The 15,470-nt window shown below is 42.1% G+C and overlaps 1 long non-coding RNA gene across 2 annotated transcripts in view; it reads right to left on the bottom strand.

Annotated features, from left to right (window-relative positions):
* The window catches only part of LOC141108411 (uncharacterized), a 73,158-nt gene that overhangs the window by 15,760 nt on the left and 41,928 nt on the right, over positions 1 to 15,470 (bottom strand). The window contains exon 3 of one of the 2 annotated variants that reach the window (XR_012236058.1): positions 10,280 to 10,601. The exons of the other annotated variant lie outside the window; for it this stretch is intronic. This is a non-coding gene — a long non-coding RNA (uncharacterized lncRNA). The remainder of the gene's footprint in view (positions 1 to 10,279; positions 10,602 to 15,470) is intronic. 2 annotated transcript variants of the gene reach the window in all.

Raw genomic sequence — 15,470 nt, 5'->3', positions numbered from 1 at the left:
ATGGGCACTGATAGGCGACACTGATGGGCACTGAAAGGCTCCACCGATGGGTACTGATGGGTGGCACTGATAGACGGCACTTATGGGCACTGATAGGTGGCACTTATGGGCACTGATAGGTGGCACCAATGGGCACTGATAGGTGGCACTGATGGACACTGATGGGTGGCACTGATGGACACTGATAGATGGCATTGATAGGCATCACTGATAGCACTGGCACTGGCAGGCATTGCTGATGGGCACTGATTGGCATCATGTCTGGGCACTGATTGGCATCATGTCTGGGCACTGACTGGCATCCCTGGTGGTCCAGGGTGGCATACCTGGTGGCCATCCATGATCAGCATCCCTGGTGGTCCTGGCAGCATCCCTGGTGGTCCTGGGTGGGCATCCACGGGGGGCTGCACTGATAATCATCAGGCCCCCCCCCGTCAGGTGAGCAGCCAATCATCTCTCCTCTACTCGCGTCTGTCAGACCCGAGTGAGGAAAAGCTGATACACAGCTTTTCCTGTTTACACTGTGATCAGCTGTGATTGGACACGGCTGATCACGTGGTAAAGAGCCTCCGTCAGAGGCTCTTCACCGAGATCGGTGTTGCGGTGTGTCAGACTGACACGCCGCACCACCGATCGTCGAGCGCCCCCACGGGCGCGCGCCGTCTGTTATCCTGAAAGACATCATATGACATCCAGTCAGGATAACTGAACCACCGCCTGGCCGTCATTTTACTATAGGCTGAGCGGAAAGTGGTTAAAGCAGTTTTAAACCCAAAAGCAAAAATGTATTATATTGCAGTTTACCAATTCTTAGGCTGCATTAGTTATATTTTTTCGGCTTTCTTTTCAATATTTTCACCTGGTGATCTGGCTAGCAAGTCTGTTGTTTTTCATCTGAACAAGCTGACCTGCAGATGTAGCAGTTCAAGAGTTGAGACAAACCACTTACTACTTCCAGGTGTGCATACAATGATCAACTTTTATTTATGTAGTTGTGACTTTTCAGGTGCTTTCATCAACCAATACTTGTTATGTTAAAAATCATCATTTATTTAAAAATCATTAATATGTATTTGCATATATATTAAAAAAATGTACATATACACTTTGGATTTCATATCATATACTTCCTGCTTAACATGATTATGTTTTGATGGCAAAATCCTGACATGTTTCGCCCACTTGGCTTCTTCAGGGGATATTTTGTCCACTGCAGGTCAAACACTTCTATCAAATAAACATACAGTGTAAGTATACATATCAACAGTAAAAATATTATAATAATATTTTACTGATAATATTTTTACTGTTGATATGTATACTTACACTGTATGTTTATTTGATAGAAGTATTTGACCTGCAGCACACAAAATATCCCCTGAAGAAGCCCAGCGGGTGAAACATTTCAGGATTTTAACATCAATACCTAATCATGCTAAGCATGTATACGATATAAAATCCAAAGTGCATATGTAAATTTTTTTATATATGCAATGACATGTTAGTGATTTTTAAATAAATGATTATTTTTTTTTAACATAACAAGTATTGGTTGATAAAAGCACCTGAAAAGTCCCAAATACTCACTTCTATTTGCCTTATACACACACAGGATGTGGTGCAGTTATTGATTGGTGACTCACCCACACGTACCTTTTTTATTTATGTATGTATAACCTTTATCCCAAAAGGAAAAAACAGGTTGCTCTAACTGCTTAAAAAGTATTAGCTGGAGTTTGGCTTCAATTTGTTAGTGTATCTAAATCTGCTAGTACATTTAATACTCCCCTTAGCCCAGACTGACAATGCTGCTGTCCAAAGGTGCTCCTGTGCTCTTTCCTCCAGAGTGGGGGCACTCTAATACAGGAGGTATGTTACTGTCCAGATCACCAGGTGAAAACAGAGGGAAAAAATCCCCAAAAAAGAAAAGTCTTGCAGCCATCACATTTAATGATTGGTAAGTTGCAATATGTAAAACTTTAGGTTTTGTGTTTAATATCGCTTTAATCTGTTGGTTGCTTTCTTAAGGTCTATGTGAACTAAATGTGTATCTAAATGTGTATCTAAGACTCCCCTGCCCATGGAGTGACAACGCTGCTGAGCAATTTCAATGCAGAGCTCAGAGCGTCAACATGTTAAAGGAACTACAACAATGATGAATCTACCGGCAGGATTATTAGGTGGTAAAACACACTCATGCAATCCGATGCGCTGCGTTTTGCACACTGATTGCGGGTTGTCATTAACTTAACATATACTCTGCAATCAGTTCGGATGAACACGTTGCGGTTTATATGCAGTGCGGATTTGCAGCGAATTCGCTGTGAATTTTCACTGCATCTATTGTGAACCGTGCCCTTAACATACGGTCACCGGCCACTTTATTAGGTACACCTGTTCAATTGCTGGGCAACACAAATTGCTAATTGGCCAATCACATGGCAGTAACTCAATGCATTTAGGCATCTAGATGTGGTGAAGATGACTTGCTGAAGTTCAAACCGAGCATCAGAATGGGGATTAAAGTGCCTTTGAATGTGGCATGGTTGTTGGTGCCAGACAAGCTGATCTGAGTATTTCAAAAACTGCTGATCTACTGGAATTTCTACGCACAACCATCTGTGTTCCTAATAGCTAGGAACCATGATCTGTCATTTGCTCTAGGTCAGTCCCCTCCCCCTACAGTTAAAAACACACACAGGGAACACAGTTAACCCCTTGATCACCCCCTAGTGTTAACCCATCTCCCTGACAGTGACATTTTTACAGTAATCAGTGCATTTTTATAGCACTGATCACTGTATAAATGCCAGTAGTCCCAAAAATATGTCAAAAGTGTCCGATGTGTCTACCATAATGTTGCAAAATCGCAGATTGCCGCCATTACTAGTAAAAAAAATAATAATGCTATAAATCTATCCCCTACTTTGTAGACGCTATAACTGCCAAACCAATCAATATACGCTCATTGCGATTTTTTTTTTTTTAAATTAAAAAAAAAATAAAAATGAAGAAGAATACAAATCAGCCTAAACTGAGAAAAAAATAGCTTAAAAAAAAAAAAAAAAATGGGGATATTTATTATAGCAAAAAGTACAAAATATTGTGTTTTTTTCAAAATTGTCGCTCTTTTTTGTTTATAGCGCAAAAAATAAAAACCGGAGAGATGATCAAATACCACCAAAAGAAAGCTCTATTTTTTGGGTAAAAAAAGGACGTCAATTTTATTTGGGTGCAATGTCGCACGTCCGCGCAATTGTCAGTTAAATCTACGCAGTGCCGAATCGCAAAAAAAATGGCCTGGTCATTGAGCAGCCAAATCTCCCGGGGCTGAAGTGGTTAATTGTGTGGATGAGGGCATACATTTTTTTTTTAAATAAAAACAAAAAAACAATGCATCTATGGCCAGCTTTGGTTACTTGTATGACATCATGGCTAATGAGAAAAACTAGTCTACTTGTGATTTATATGACATCACCTTTGATGAAAAGAACTTGGTCTTCTGGCAAGCTTGCACTCTGCAATACATTCAGCGGCACAACCTAAGTATCTTCTATATTTTCACTTCCATTAGGAAATCATCTTATACTTACAGCAGATGTTAGTGTGGCATCCTTATTGCACTAATTATTCCCTGTACACACGACCGGTTTTGCCGTCAGAATAAACTCCGAAGGTTTCTCCGACGGAATTCCATTCAAGCGGTCTTGCCTACACACGGTCACACCAAATTCCGACCATCCAGAACGCGGTGACGTACAACACGTATGACAGGACTAGGAAAAGGAAGCTCAATAGCCAGTAGCCAATAGCTTCCGTCTCGTACTTGCTTCAGAGCATGCGTCGTTTTTGGTCCGTCGGAACAGCATACAGACGATCGGTTTCCCGATAGGAATTGGTTCCGTCGAAAATATTTAGAACATTTTCTATTTCTAGGCCCATCAGAATTTTCGAAAAAAAAAAGTCCGATGAGGCCTACACATGATCGGAATAGACAATGAAAAGCTTCCGTCTGACTTTTTCTGTCGGACATTCCGATCGCGTGTACGCGGCTTTAGCGGCAATAAATGACCAGATCTTGGCACTCCGACACATTACAGCTACCAGATGCCCGTCATCTCTCAGGAGCCTGGGAATAGGAAAGAACACCGTTAAGAGGCAATCCGATGTGTGCGAGGAACTCTCACCCTGGTTATAAAGTATACTATGAATCTCACATGTAATTAACTTTAATATGTTTTTTTCAAGATCAGACCGGAGATGGCAAGCTGCTAAATCTTCTACTTAATTCTCACCCAGCCCTGCCAAGCTAGGAATAGCACCCAGATGTCATCGTGGGGGGGTGGCACATATCAAATGTTTTCTCAAGATTGTTTGCATTTACTTAGAGTCACAGCAGGGAGAGGTAGGAGGTGGCAAGTTCCAGATTAAATTTCAAGGATATCTAAAACTGGGCTCACCACTTTCAAGTACAAGGACAAGTCATTGTCGTAGGATACGTTTAGTTTCCCAGCAGGATCTGGATTGGCAACACTTGCGCGGCACGCTGTTAAGCGGAGCCATGCTGCCCAGAGGCTAGAGGCGCAGTGTGATGGCTATCAAAGCATCGCTATAAAATACTAGGCATGCTTGTCTGTTTAACCATCAGATAAATCGGGCACGTTCCAAGGGATTCCCAGAATACGAACAGACACATACCAGTTACCGATGGGGCTTGTATAGGAATTAAACATTTAATCGCAGCAAACCACTTAGCGATTCCCGTGAGAGACAGAGGAAGATTGCGACATGCAATCATTTCCTTGCTACTTTGCAGTAGCTTCCCTGTGCTGTGCCAGGTGATGCCATAGGTGCCATGTTAACATGAAAAAACACAGATTCTACAGATTCACACCATGTACGTTGAGCTGCTCTGATCTGCAGTGATAAACACAGGCTCAAAGCAGGGCACATAGAAAACAATTGTCTTCTTTCAATTCTAATTTTATTGAAAAGAAAATTTTAATTTAAATAACAAAAAAAAAAAAAACAACAAAAAGGAAGAGAAAAAAAACAAAAAAACGACAAGCATTGATCTCATCCAATAGGTACCGATAAAAAAACATACCACATGATAATAATATATAAAACATAAACATATACCAACCTACTGCAGGGGTCTCTGAAACAAGAGAAAAAATAGAATAAGACAAAGAAGGAAGAGAGAACCCATGTTGATACTCCAGACCTATGATGGCGGGCCCGGAACCCCACACCCCCACCGCCCCCGCACTCTACGGAGTAGTTGCACATCAAGGGAGGTGCCGCCACAAACATCCGGGGCACCAAGGTCCGCCACCACCACCCAAGATCACACATCCTTAAACCTTAATAAAAATATCCCTGTCTTATCTTCCTTCATCCAAAAATAAAATATATGGTTTCCTATTCCCTTTCTTCAACTCCCACAGTAATGTACACACACACAAAAAAAAAACAAAAAAAAAAAAAAAAAAGGGGGGGGGAAACAATAATACTCAAAATAAATAAAACTACCTGAAATAGCTACTCTAACCAAAATCGCCTCACTCAGTCCGACTCTGCACCATTTCCATATCCTATCTCCAAACCATATACAGATTCCGTAGTTCAAGGGATTCCCTTAGAACAATTGTCTTCTATGTGTCTTGCTCACACTACACGCGTGGTGGTCTATGTAGTGTAAAAATTAAGCATGTCAGTTACCACACCACAGCCATACCTCCCAACATTTTGAAATGGGAATGAGGGACACCTACTAGCAAACATAGGTAGGCATAGGACACGCCCCCTGCCACACCCCCTTAAAGGAGAATTAACCAAAAAAAAAAAAGGTTCATTAAATCCACAAGTGCTTTTTTTTTTACCACTACTATTCCTTTATATTGGCTTTTAAAAATTTACGAATGCAGCAATTTAGAATTTGGATGGAAGGTTTAGCACTGGGAAACACTTTTTGAAAGATAAAAAGTGCATTTTATATACAACTATATAGATCAGACCAAAATGAGGGACAAATGAGGGGGAAAGAGGGACATTGCTCCAAATCAGGGACAGTCCCTCCAAATCAGGGACAGTTGGGAGCTATGCCACAGCATGTGACCACAGCACATGCACAGAATTGAATGAAATGTCACAGAATGAATACATAACAAGAAAGGAAAAAAAAAAAAGATAAACAGTGTGATGCATTGTAACAACACATTGCACTGCTCCTACACAATGCACCCAGACAGGACGTTATATGGAACATACCATACCCCAGCTGGTGCAAATGAGCCCTAAAATCAGCTGGAAGGATCAGGACTTCCTTAAAGAGGCACTGTCATCTTGTCCATATAGAATGACAGTATTCTCAGAGCCCCCTCACAGCAGAATACTCAGAGTTCCCCTTACATCAGTATCCCCAGAGCACCCCTACATGAGAGTCCTCAGAGCCTCTCACATCAGTGTTTTTATCAGAGTCCACTACCATCAATGTCCTCAGAACCCCTTCAGATCAGTGTCCTCAGAGCCTTCCTCAAATCAATGTCCTCAGAGCTCCTCAAATCAGTGTCCTCAGAGCTCCTCTCACATGAGTATCCTCAGTTCCCCTCAGTTTAAAGACCTCAAAGTTCCCTCAGATTAGTATCCTCAGACCCCCCTCACATCAGAGCGCACAGAGCCCCATTACATCAGTGTTGACAGAGTCCCCTCAAATCAGAGTCACTCTTACATCAAAGCCCTCAGGCCCCCTCCCCACACATCAGTTTATTCAGATTCCCCTCACGTCAGAGACCTCAGTGCTCCCCCACACACATCAGTCCCCAAAGCCCCCCCTCACATTAGTGTGCTCAGTGTCCCAACACATCAGTGTCCTCAGAGTTCCCTCACATCAGAGCCCCTCTTACATAAGGGTCTTCAGACCCCCCCCCCCAACATCAGGGTCTTCAGAATCCCCTTACACCAAAGTCCCCAGAGCCCTTCCTCACATTAGTCCTCACACCCCCCTCACATCAGTTATCTCAAAGTCCCCTGACATCAGAGCCCCTTCAATCAGAGTCATCAGAGCCCCCTCATATCTTTGACCTCAGAGCCCCCCCCAGTCTTCAGACCCCCCTCATATCACAGCCCCTTTTATATAAGGGTCCTCAGACCCCGCTAGCATCAGGGTCTATAGAGTCTCCTCACACCAAATATGTCCTCGGAGCCCCTCACATCAGTTTCCTCAAAGCCTTGTCGCATCAGAGACCTCATAGCCCCCTTGACTCCCCCCCTGTACATCATGTCCCTCTTTTACATCAGGAGCTCCCCTTCATATCAGTCAGTGTCATTAGAACCCCCTCACATCAGAATTCTCAGAGTCCACAGATCTCCCTCACACCTCACAGCCCCTGATATCAGTGTCCCCGGAGCCCCCCCATACCAGAGTCCCCAGAGCCCCCTCACATTAGTCTCCTCCAGGTCCCCTCACATCAGAGCCCCCTCATATGTTTTTTTCTCAGAGCCCCTATACCAGAGTTCTCAGACCTCCCCTCACATCAAAGTCCTCAGAACCCTGCTCTCATCAGTTACTTCAGAGCCCCCTCAATCCGAATGTTCAAAGCCCCAACTCACATCAGTTTCCTTAGAGTCCTCCCACCACATCAGTGTCCACAGAGTCTCCTCATAATGATATGAGGACACTAATATGAGAGGGGCTTTGAGGATAATGATATCCTCAAAGCCCCTCTCACATCAGTGTCCTCAGAGCCCACCCCTCACAAAATTAAAGTCCAACTCTGTTCACAGCGTGAACTGGGACAGGGACACTTCCAATTTGTGGAGGAGCAAGTTCCAGTGGTGGTTGTCCAATCACTAAGGCTTCGGAGGCAGCAGAACTGAAGGGGGCAGCAAGGGTACAGGAAGATAAAGAGTGGCCAAAGCGATCGGGACCCCGTGCCAGGAAACAAGACTTCAATAGCAAGGAAGAGGTGAGTATTGAAGACTCCATCTTCTGCTTGTGCCAGGATGAGGTGTTTGCAGAACCCACACAGGAGAATGATAAGTCTTTTTTTGCCCGGAGTTGGGCTTTAACTAAATATGTAATTGGGCCAGGGGTTCCCGAACTTTAGCATGTAGCTCACAAAAAATTAAAATCCACATTTCCTTTCTAAACTATAATTAAAGTGGAAGTACACTGTTCCATCTCAGCACCACCAATTGAAAATGCGCTTTAATTCATTTTTAATATCCACTTGAACTCCGGAAGATTTACCCCCTTAATGACCAGGCCATTTTTTGTGATACCCCCTGCGTTATTTTAACTGACAATTGCACAGTCCTGCAAACCTGTACACAAATGACATTTATATAATTTTTTCCCCACAAATAGAGCTTTCTTTTGGTGGTATTTGATCACCACTGAGTTTTTGTTTTTTTGTTTGCGCTATAAATGAATAAAACTATATTTTTTACTTTCTGCTATAAAACATATTCAATAAAAAAATTTAAAAAATCAAATATCTTCATAAATTTAGTATTCTGCTACATATTTTTAGAAAAAAAAAATTCTCATAAGCGTATATTGATTGGTTTACATGAACGTTATAGCATCTACAAACTATGGTATATATAATGGAATTTTTATTTTTTTTATTTTTTATACTAGTAATGACAGTCATCAGCGACTTATAGTAAGACTGTGATAGTATGGCGGGCAGTCTGACACTAACTGACACTTTGTGGAAACCAGTGACACTAATACAGTGATCAGTGCTAAAAATATACACTGTCACTGTACTAATGACACTGGCAGGGAAGGGGTTAACATCTAAGGCAATCAAAGGCTTAAATGTGTGCCTAACAGTGCTTGGTGTGTTTACTGTATAAGGGTTTTTACTAAGGGATGTGCCAGTTTTTATTCCCTGCTTTGCAGTGAAACAAAAGTTGGTATATCCCTGCTGACAGGACAGAATTCTGTATGGTTTACATTCACAGAGCTCTGTCTTGTCCTCCTCCTTGCCAATCAGCTGGTGCCGGCGGTCAATCTTTGGACGGCAACCACCGATTGGCTTGTGCTGTGACTAATCACAGCATAGTCGGCACACACGCCCCCTACCCAGATGTGTTGGATCTCTTACTAGACACGTGATCCAGCCCAGGAGAGTCTCTCTGCCGCTGTACTCATGTGTGAGGCGGTTGACAAGCAGATATTCAATGCAAATTCAACCATCCATTCATGTTTCCATGCTTTATTTTGCTGAGAATTCACTTTGAAAAACACCCCTAGCATCTCTGGTCGTGGCCATCTTCAGTAAGGGCAGATGATTAATGTAGCATTTACTTCTTGGAATCCATCTGCCCCTAGCTCAGACATGCAGACGGGAGGTAGTGCTTAGGAAGAAGGTGTGCCCCCCTGCTGAAGCCCCCTGGGATGTATGTCATCATTTGACTAGGCCTGGAAACTAGGAAGTCAATGAAGAAATGTAAAAAAAAAAGTTAAAAACAAGGAAATATAATATACACTAACCAGCCACTTTATTAGGTACACCTGTTCAATTGCTTGGTAACACAAATTGCTAATCAGCCAATCACATGGCAGCAACTAAATGCATTTAGACAATTTGCTGAAGTTCAAACCGAGCATCAGAATGGGGAAGAAAGGGGATTTAAATGACTTTGAACATGACATGGTTGTTGGTGTCAGACAGGCTGGTCTGAGGATTTCAAAAACTGCTGATCTACTGGGATTTTCACACACAACCATCTCTAGGGTTTACAGTGAATGGTCAGAAAAAGAGAAAATATCCAGTGAGTGGCAGTTGTGTGGAGGAAATTGCCTTGTTGATGTCAGAGGAGTATGAGCAGACTGGTTCGAGATGATAGAAAGGCAACAATAACTCAATTAACCACTCGTTACAACCAAGATATGCAGAATACCATCTCTGAATGCAAAACACATCGGACTTTGAAGCAGATGGGCTACAGCAGCAGAAGACCACACCGGGTGCCACTCTGTCAGCTAAAAACAGGAAATTGAGGCTTCAATTCGCACAGGCTCACCAAAGTTGGACAATACAGGATTGGAATAACTGTTGCCCGGTCGGATGAGTCTCGTTTTCAGCTGCGACATTCAGATGGTAGGGTCAGAATTTGGTGTAAACAACATGAAAGCATGGATCCATCCTGCCTCGTGTCAATGGTTCAGGCTGCTGGTGGTGTAATGGTGTGGGGGATATTTTCTTTGCACACTTTGGGCCTCTTCATACCATCTGAGAATCATTTAAATGGCACAACCTACCTGAGTATTGTTGCTGACCATGTCCATCCCTTTATGACTACATTGTGCTCATCTTCTGATGGCTCCTTCCAGCAGGATAATGCTCCATGTCACAAAGCTCCAATCATCTCATCACTGGTTTCTTGAACATGACAATGAGGTCACTGTACTCCAATGGCCTCCACAGTCACCAGATCTCAATCCAATAGAGCACCTTTGGGATGTGGTGGAATGGGAGATTCCCATCATGGATGTGCAGCCGACAAATCTGCAGCAACTGCGTGATGCTATCATGTCATATGGACCAAAATCTCTGAGGAATGTTTCCAACACCTTGTTGAATCTATGCCATGAAGAATAGAGGCAGTTCTGAGTAGACATGTCAATACAACAAAACAAAAACTCTTGCGCATAAATGTGTAAGCCAGACAGTTCAAAGTTCAAGATGGACAATAGTTTTCAGCCTTGCTGCCCTCAAGGATAGGGATATCCTAACAATCAGACAAAAAACAGAAAAGAAAGGGCGCACCGGCCTTGTGCATCAGAGCTCTGAAGAAGAAGGTGCTACCTTCGAAACGCGTCAGCCAGCAGCTGTCTGCACGTCTTGTCCATAGGTCTTGAGACTGCAATCGGTGGATCGATCACCACTATCATTTATGCGTGATTTTCATCTACCCTTGTGAGTAGTAGTTTTTACATGTTCTTTTTTAACAAAACTTTTTTAAGGATAATGCACAAGGCCGGTGCTCCCTTTCTTTTCTGTAGACATGTGCATGACAAAAAAAAAATTGTTTATTTTCCTTTCCTTTTCAATTCGTTAATCTAGTTATTTTGTCTAGTTCAATTTGTCTGATTCGTTCAATTTGTGATTCATATTCGGAATTTATTTCCAGAATTTTTCGAATTTTCTTTCTTATTTACCTTTTTTTTTTTTTTTTTATTATTCAAAACGTTTGAATTGAAAAATTTAGAATCGGTCAAATTGAAAAATTTTGAATTGTCGAATCGAAAAAACTTTTGATTTTTTTTTTCGATTCCAAACAAACAAAAGAAAAATCTTCATCAAACGATTACAATGACTCTTTCAATCAGCTTTGGCTTAACTAAAACAGCTTTATTTCGAAATGCTACTCTAATAACACACACAGTCTTTGATTTCAGATATATGTGTACAGTTAGAATTTGACTGAAAGCGGAGGTCCACCGACAATTCAAATTTTTTTTTAAAAACATTAATAACCTACATATTGTCAATGTTACATTCACTTGGGAAAATCTATCCCCCTGATGTCCGGTACTTTTAAAATGTGTTGCTGGCAGGTTTCATCTTACTTGTGGGCATGTGAAGCCCACAAGCATAAACTTCCTGGATGCAGTGAATGCTGAGCTACTAGCATTCACCGCTCGTTCCCGCGCATGCTCAGTTGGTATGGCGGAACGCCGTAAACTTCCACGTTGCCATCACAACGGGCGGTGTCTTTGGAAGTTCCCGCCCCGTTGTGATGCCAACGAAGCTCACAGAAAACACACACAGACGGCGTCACTTCCGTCGCCGCCATCTTGCTACACCCCACACTCCTCTATAGTAATGATACGCCGAGAAGGGGGCATGACGGAACAGCGGCATCCGCACTGACTCCTGGGAATAATGACACAGAGCTCCCAGGAGACGCCGCGGGATAGGACGACCATACCCGCCCATACCCGCGGGGGTCTGAGACAGGAAACAAGCAAGAAAACACGGATATACAGGTACCCCTTCTGAAAAAAAAAAAAATTTCCATTTGACACTGTATGCAATGCAAGAATGTGATGGAGGTTATCTTAAAAATTTGTGTGGACCTCCGCTTTAAGTTCGATGTTAAATTCGAATTTCAGTACGAATTTCCCAAATACGGAAGAATTTCGATTCGTTATTCGGAGCATTCGGTAAATGTAGTTTATATTGTAATTCGGGTATTCGGATATATCCGAATCTCCGAATAACGGAAATTTGTCTGAATAGTAATTCAGAACAAAACGAACCGCACATGTCTAGTTCTGAGTGCAAAAGGAGGTCCAACCCGGTACTAGCAAGGTGTACCTAATAAAGTGGCCGGTGAGGGTATGTTTCTATCTATTTACTAATGTTAGCAGCACAGGGATTAAAAATAGTCAATGTTGATTGAGAGAGTGAAGTTGCCCTTTAACTTTTTTTTTTTTTGGCAAGAAGAAACACATATGTGTTTTTTAGTAATACTGTGCAAAAAAGTGGTGTACAATAATATAAAGCAGCCAATCAGAATTCCTCTGTTGGTAATGAAGGTCTGGTCTGGTAAAATGCAAAATTGCTTGCCAGATGTCTTTCCTCTATGTTGTAACATAACCTGACACTTAGTTTCCTGAATAAGACCTTACATTTAACCTCCCTGCCAACACTTAACTAACTGCCAAAACTGAAATAACACCCCCCATAACCCCTGACCCAAATGCCGCGTACACACGATCGGAAATTCGGGCAGTAAAAGACCGATGAGAGTTTTTGGTCGGAAAATGCGACCGTGTGTACGCTCCATGGGACTTTTGCTGGCGGAATTCCCGCCAGCAAAAGATTGAGAGCAGGTTCTCAATTTTTCGGTCGGAAAAAAGTTCCTATCTGAAAATGCGATCGTCTGTACACATTCCGACGTGCAAAATTCCTACGCATGCTCGGAAACAATTCGACTCATGCTCGGAAGCATTGAACTTCACTTTCTCGGCTCGTCATAGTGTTGTACGTCACCGCGTTCTTGATGGTCGAAAGTTCAAAAGTTCAGAGAACTTTTGTGTGACCGTGTGTATGCAAGCCAAGCTTGAGCGGAATTCCGTTTGGAAAATCCGCTCGTGTGTACGGGGCATAGCAGTAACCTTCCTCTCTGCGGTATATTCAAACTGACCTGTGCTGGGCACAACTGGGCAAAACTCAAGCAGGCTCTGCAGCTGGCTACACAAGTGGCAGTACCAACCAAAAGCTTTTGAGAAGCTTGTACCTCCCTTTGACGTTGCTCCAGAACTTGTACTTTAATGTTGCAAATCAGCTGAAAGCCGAGGACCTTTGGTGTACAGGTAAGGCTGGCCATACATTATACAATTTTCTTATACATTTTCTTTTAGATTTACCAAAACCATATAATAGGAGGTCAAACCTAAACACTTTCAATTTGTATGCGATCAGGCAGGCCCTTGTACTACATAGTTAAAGGTAAATCTAAAAGAAATTGAACAAGAAAATTGTATAATGTATGGCCAGCTTAAGGGTCTACCAAGTGCAGAAAAAATAAGAGGAAGACCGTGTAACGCCAGTCTTTGTGTCCATCAGGATTTACTGGTACCGCATCCCCTATTGTACAGACACTGAAAACACAAATCCCTACCAGGAAAAAAACTATACAGGATTTTCAAGGTACCACACCCAAAAGTATATAAAAAGGTTTACATTTTATTTATACATATGTTAAAAGTATAATAAAATCATAGAGCTACAATTACATACACTATGGTAGGGCTGGGGAAAAAATCGATTTAAATCTTGAATCGAGTAGAGAGGTCAAATCGATTCAAAATTTAAGCAAATCGTTTTTTTTTAGATTTTTTTTTTTTCACCGCGCCGGTCCTGAGAAGCTGCGGGCAGGAGTTTTTAGGCGAGGCCTAGTCCGCGAAGCCAGACCCTGCGGACTAGGCCGAAGCCGCGGCCTCGCCTAAAAACTCCTGCCTGCAGCTCCTCAGGACCGGTGCGGTGTCCAAAAAAAAAAAAAAACTCGATTCAAATCGTGAATCGAGTTTTTTTAAAGAAAATCGCAGATTTTTTTTAACCACTTCAGCCCCGGAAGGATTTACCCCCTTCCTGACCAGAGCACTTTTTACAATTTGGCACTGCGTCGCTTTAACTGCTAATTGCGCGGTCATGCAATGCTGTAACCAAACGAAATTTGCGTCCTTTTCTTCCCACAAATAGAGCTTTCTTTTGATGGTATTTGATCACCTCTGCCGTTTTTATTTTTTGCGCTATACACGGAAAAAGACCGAAAATTTTGAAAAAAAATGATATTTTCTACTTTTTGTTCTAAAAAAAATCCAATAAACTCAATTTTAGTCATACATTTAGGCCAAAATGTATTTGGCCACATGTCTTTGGTAAAAAAAATGTCAATAAGTGTATATTTATTGGTTTGCGCAAAAGTTATAGCGCCTACAAACTAGGGTACATTTTCTGGAATTTACAGAGTCTTTAATTTATGACTGCCTATGTCATTTCTTGAGGTGCTAAAATGACAGGGCAGTACAAAACCCCCACAAATGACCCCATTTTGGAAAGTAGACACCCCAAGGAAATTGCTGAGAGGCATGTTGAGCCCATTGAATATTCATTTTTTTTGTCCCAAGTGATTGAATAATGAAAAAAAAAAAAAAAAAAAAACAAAATTACAAAAAGTTGTCACTAAATGATATATTGCTCACACAGGCCATGGGCCTATGTGGAATTGCACCCCAAAATACATTTAGCTGCTTCTCCTGAGTATGGGGATACCACATGTGTGGGACTTTTTGGGAGCCTAGCCGCATACGGGGCCCCGAAAACCAATCACTGCCTTCAGGATTTCTAAGGGCGTACATTTTTGATTTTACTCCTCACTACCTATCACAGTTTTGAAGGCCATAAAATGCCCAGATGGCACAAATCCCCCCCAAATGACCCCATTTTGGAAAGTAGACACCCCAAGCTATTTGCTGAGAGGCATGTTGAGTCCATGGAATATTTTATATTTTGACACAAGTTGCGGGAAAGTGACAATTTATTTATTTATTTTTTTTTTTTTTGCACAAAGTTGTCACTAAATGATATATTGCTCACACAGGTCATGGGCATATGTGGAATTGCACCCCAAAATACATTTAGCTGCTTCTCCTGAGTATGGGGATACCACATGTGTGGGACTTTTTGGGAGCCTAGCCGCGTACGGGGCCCCGAAAACCAATCACCGCCTTCAGGATTTCTAAGGGTGTACATTTTTGATTTCACTCTTCACTGCCTATCACAGTTTCGGAGGCCATGGAATGCCCAGGTGGCACAAAACCCCCCCAAATGACCCCATTTTGGAAAGTAGACACCCCAAGCTATTTGCTGAGAGGCATGGTGAGTATTTTGCAGCTCTCATTTGTTTTTGAAAATGAAGAAAGACAAAAAAAAAAATTT

The sequence above is a fragment of the Aquarana catesbeiana genome, linkage group LG09, assembly GCF_042186555.1.
Source record: "Aquarana catesbeiana isolate 2022-GZ linkage group LG09, ASM4218655v1, whole genome shotgun sequence".
NCBI lineage: Eukaryota > Metazoa > Chordata > Amphibia > Anura > Ranidae > Aquarana > Aquarana catesbeiana.
The sequence above is the reverse complement of the archived record's forward strand: the minus strand, read 5'-3'. Positions and strand labels throughout refer to the sequence as shown.